We start from the raw sequence: 6000 nt of genomic DNA on the forward strand, positions 1-6000 counted from the left end.
AGAGATACAAATGTAAATGAGGCGGCCCTTATTGGCCAAAATTATTTCGTACGTATTTGTTTTTTATTTGAAAATATTTACTATTGATCAAAATACGAAGCAAATACTCATGAAGATGCAAAATTCATACTGTATCGATACAAAACTATAATGAAGCATGTGCTGAAAATGTTTCCCCTCTGCTGCAATGCACATTTGTAGTCGCCGTTCGAATTATTTATGAACGGCTGCTAGGGTGTCACGTGAGATAACAGCGCACGCTTCGATAATACGTTGTTTCATATCGTCTGGCTTAGTTGGTTCAAAATGGCTCTGAGCACTATGGGACTTAACTTCTAAGGTCATCAGTCCCCTATAACTTAGAACTAATTAAACCTAAGTAACCTAAGGACATCACACACATCCATGCCCGAGGCAGGATTCGAACCTGCGACCGTAGCGGTCGCGCGGTTCCGGACTGAAGCTTGGTATTTGAGCACACACTATGTTTGATTGCTCCCCACAGAAAAAATCAATAGGGGTCAAATCAGGAGACCGGGCTGGACACTTCACTTCAGCACGTCGTCCTATCCAACAATCAGGGAACTTTTCATTTAACAGCTCTGTAGCCACACGGGAAGAGTAAGCAGGACAGGTGTGATGTGGGAACCACATGCACTGACGCCTAGTTAGTGGTACCTCTTCCAGCAAAATGGGCAGAACGTTTTGCAGGAAAGTGCATAGTTATTGCCATTTAGTACAACCGGAATGACGTACGTCACCACAATGACATTTCCGACGATACCGCACAACACGTTAACACTCCACGGTAGCTGATGCTGTACCTGTCAAACACAATGAGAGTTCTCTATTGGCCAGTAATGCATATTATGCAAATTCACATTAACGTGGTTGGTGAAAGTCGCTTTATCAGTAAAAAGTACCCGTTGAAAAAACGTAGGACCAACTTGTAGGCGCTGCAGAGAAAACCTGCAAAATTCCCGGCGCTGTTCGAAATCCACACCGGAGAGTGCTTGATTTAATGAGATGTGAAACGGGTGAAATCTATGCCGGTGCAATATGCGTAGAACACTTCTCTGATTTATACCACATTCCGAGGCGATTGGTCGCAACGAAACAGTAGCGTCGTTATGTGAAAACGCTAGAACGCCCTCTTCATGTATCTCGCCAGTTGCAGTTTTCTTCCTTGTCCCCTGTATGGCGTTCCATGATCCCGATTCAAGTAGTTTCTTGCAAATAAGTGCAAGTAGCTGGCGCGTAGGACACTCATGATGAGGATACAGCTCACCATATTGTTTTCTTGCTCTAACAGCATTTCTTCTGCTTTCACCATACACTAGAAGCATATGTAACTTTTCTTCGTTGAGTACATGTCTGCTCCAAGAAACTGTGACGGACATGCGATGTCTCATTACCACAGCAGCACATTTATACCCTTCTCTCCAGCTCCCTCGTGCGTCACCTTGCGGCGTAATCGAGAAGCAGGAAAACAACGCTTTCCCTGTTAAGTTCCTCAGTGGTCAACAGGAAAGGTCGTATTGGACAACGCCGCTTCGAAGGACGAACACGATACGAGAACATATCAGTGTCTCAAAAATTATTCGCCTAAATATTATGACATATACGTGTTTGAAACTGTCTTTTTAAGCTAAAATTTAACATAGGGTTCCATTTTAAAAACACCAAAGATGACGTCGTATCTCTGTAATAAAAAAGTAGCACAAACATGAAATGTGATGTATTCAAGTAGCCCCTGTCCCTACAATTCACTGTCCAAACGACATCTTTGTATCTGTTATGGTTGGCGAGATACAAGGGGTGTTTCGACTTAGCTGCCTCACCCTACATATGTTAAACTGACATTCGGTACTTATTACATTATACATGCATTCCCTGTTCCACAACATCTCACTGAACTATTTCACTGTACGAGTATAAAATAGCTATAGATTATACATATAGTATATACAATACTCATATCACTATATCAATATTGCAAAAAATCTTTTAGTTTTTGATTTAATTTCCGCTTAAATTAATGATCTTCCCAGAATGAAAAAGCAGCTGAAACATATAACACACGATCATAAATTTATGCAATGCCTTTTATGTATATATAATTAGTTTCTGAGTAATGATCAAAGTGTACTAATAAGCAAACGAAAATTTTTCAATTGGTAAAATAGTTTTGTTCTATATCTTCATATTTATAAAATTCCAATTAGTACTAGTGACAGTGTACTTGCCTACTCTTCTCATAAATACTTATACAAAATAACCCTCGAATTTCAACTACACTCCTGGAAATTGAAATAAGAACACCGTGAATTCATTGTCCCAGGAAGGGGAAACTTTATTGACACATTCCTGGGGTCAGATACATCACATGATCACACTGACAGAACCACAGGCACATAGACACAGGCAACAGAGCATGCACAATGTCGGCACTAGTACAGTGTATATCCACCTTTCGCAGCAATGCAGGCTGCTATTCTCCCATGGAGACGATCGTAGAGATGCTGGATGTAGTCCTGTGGAACGGCTTGCCATGCCATTTCCACCTGGCGCCTCAGTTGGACCAGCGTTCGTGCTGGACGTGCAGACCGCGTGAGACGACGCTTCATCCAGTCCCAAACATGCTCAATGGGGGACAGATCCGGAGATCTTGCTGGCCAGGGTAGTTGACTTACACCTTCTAGAGCACGTTGGGTGGCACGGGATACATGCGGACGTGCATTGTCCTGTTGGAACAGCAAGTTCCCTTGCCGGTCTAGGAATGGTAGAACGATGGGTTCGATGACGGTTTGGATGTACCGTGCACTATTCAGTGTCCCCTCGACGATCATCAGTGGTGTACGGCCAGTGTAGGAGATCGCTCCCCACACCATGATGCCGGGTGTTGGCCCTGTGTGCCTCGGTCGTATGCAGTCCTGATTGTGGCGCTCACCTGCACGGCGCCAAACACGCATACGACCATCATTGGCAACAAGGCAGAAGCGACTCCCATCGCTGAAGACGACACGTCTCCATTCGCCCCTCCATTCACGCCTGTCGCGACACCACTGGAGGCTGGCTGCCCAAATGTTGGGGCGTGAGCGGAAGACGGCCTAACGGTGTGCGGGACCGTAGCCCAGCTTCATGGAGACGGTTGCGAATGGTCCTCGCCGATACCCCAGGAGCAACAGTGTCCCTAATTTGCTGGGAAGTGGCGGTGCGGTCCCCTACGGCACTGCGTAGGATCCTACGGTCTTGGCGTGCATCCGTGCGTCGCTGCGGTCCGGTCCCAGGTCGACGGGCACGTGCACCTTCCGCCGACCACTGGCGACAACATCGATGTACTGTGGAGACTTCACGCCCCACGTGTTGAGCAATTCGGCGGTACGTCCACCCGGCCTCCCGCATGCCCACTATACGCCCTCGTTCAAAGTCCGTCAACTGCACATACGGTTCACGTCCACGCTGTCGCGGCATGCTACCAGTGTTAAAGACTGCGATGGAGCTCCGTATGCCACGGCAAACTGGCTGACACTGACGGCGGCGGTGCACAAATGCTGCGCAGCTATCGCCATTCGACGGCCAACACCGCGGTTCCTGGTGTGTCCGCTGTGCCGTGCGTGTGATCATTGCTTGTACAGCCCTGTCGCAGTGTCCGGAGCAAGTATGGTGGGTCTGACACACCGGTGTCAATGTGTTCTTTTTTCCATTTCCAGGTGTGTATTTTCTGCAGTAACAGTGCTGTAGTTACCCAAATAAAGTTTCACATTAGCCTGTCACTATGATTCAGATGAAACACTTTGGAATAACATAGAGAAATATAAACGCTTACAATAAAGCAATATGACACATACCCTTACACATCAACGTAAGATATAGGAACGCTGCTCAACACAACTCTATGCTTAACACAATACAACTGTAAATCACACAGCTCAATAACAGGCAAGAATCCTGAAAAACGTTGTACCGCGTTTGACAATGATGTGGTGTTTGGATTTACTTATAATTTGCAAATCACAGTAACCTAGTAAATGGTAGTAAAGATCTATTCATGTAAATATGCAGCTACTAATGAGAAAACTGTAATTAATATTAAATAGTGAAAGAGCCAAACACATAACAGTAAGTAAATCATAAATGAGAAGGGCACCAGATATCTAAATTGATTGAATCCGAACTAGCTGACAGAGTTTGTATTTTAGGTATACCATTAACAGAACGCAACACATATATAAAAGAAATATGAGAAAGAACTGCTCTAAAAATTACATGAAAGGAAACATCTACTGACAGTGAAATGTTTTAGTACATAGTGGAAAAGGCGCTTTGTCCGAACGTTCATCTGATGTTTGTTCTCATGAGGCTGTGAAGTAAGGATACTGTTGGAGGGAGACACCATTCATGGAAGTGACTTAAATGTGGCGTTGTGGAAAAATAACGAAGACCTATCCAATCGAAAAGACCACCTAGTAAAAGAAATCTGAAAGCAAGTATCCTAAAGAAATAACGTTTTTGGTGATGTATTAGATTTGTTGGGAAGGGAACGTTGGGAGTGGCAAGTATCTATGGGATTTGGTGCCGTAAATATTTGTCAGCTTCAGTATCATTTAATTATAGTAAAACACGGGTAATCAGCAAATATCGCTTCAAAAAATAAAGCAAAGAAGCGATACGTCCAACACTGCTCCAGCGAACAAAACCCCCTGCCACACACCTTAGTTGCTACTTTATTGAGTCCTACCTTGTTGGCTCTCTACATACTGAAGCCTATCGTACTGATGCTTGCCCAATTCGCAGGGTGGTGCTGTTGGCAAACTACCACGCACCACTGACCACCCAGACGACAAGTAAACGCCGAATACATGCATTGCAACGGGTGTGAACTCAACGTACCGCAATTCACAGCATATGTATGATGGCGTATTGTATGGAAAAATCTGAGAAAGAAAGCAATGCGACTGTCAAGAAATGAACAGGATTGCACTAAAGAGAAAACAGTTGTGATAACGACTCAGCCTTTACAAGATGATGATGGGCATCTTTTGCACTGTTTATGATTTGCTTCAACAAAAAGAAGCGTCTTCATCATGTTCATTACACATTAAAACTATCAGAACTGTAAAAATTCGTCCCCGTCAATTTTTTGGAGAACAACCAAAAATTTTAGAGGTTAATTAAATCTTGATTACTTGCTAAAGCTATCACACGTTAAAGAGTTTGAAAGAAAATAATACGTGGTTGTAGACAAATTCTCATATTAACTTATTGACCGAATTCCTGCTCCCAGATGAAGAATGGCGTTTTTACAAATTAATACGTACTTTTACATTAGTAATTTAACGCACTGAATGCGACAAACGGAACAGATTCTCTGCGATAGCTAACAATCGTCACTATAGACTCAGAACAGATTACTCACACCTAGAAACTATGAGACTCAGAGAACCCTTAAAATATCTTCGTACAAAACTATAACGGAAAGGTCGAAGAATCAGCAATGATCTATGTCATAAGAAAGCTCGTATATTACACGTCGCATCTCGATATGAGTTCGTTACTCTTGAAATCGATTATGGAATACAGTAATTAAAAACCGAGTCTGGCAATCAGAGGCCAATTTATATATAACTGTATGTAACATTAATCTTTCCATTGGTAAAAGTTTACAGATTAATTCGTCATTCGGCAGGAAGCCAAACTGAAGTTAATTTTGAGAAAAGTATTGAGTAACAAACTAAAAGACAACATACTGCGTGTCGAAGAAGGGAATGCCAGAATTTTTAAAGTGGTAGGAAATCTGAAAAAATATATTCAAAAGCCTAGTCTAGATATAATGGGTGTCACTGAAGTGTAATGAAAAGCAAATAAGGGTGTCTCAGACGAATATGGGGTAATATATACGGCAGCATAAATCACGTATTAGAAGTAAGACTCGTTATGAATTGGAAAGTAGGACCGAGCATTAGTTACAATGAACATTGCAATGATACGGTTTTTCTT

The sequence above is a fragment of the Schistocerca cancellata genome, chromosome 6 (genome assembly GCF_023864275.1).
Source record: "Schistocerca cancellata isolate TAMUIC-IGC-003103 chromosome 6, iqSchCanc2.1, whole genome shotgun sequence".
Taxonomy (NCBI): Eukaryota; Metazoa; Arthropoda; class Insecta; order Orthoptera; family Acrididae; genus Schistocerca; species Schistocerca cancellata.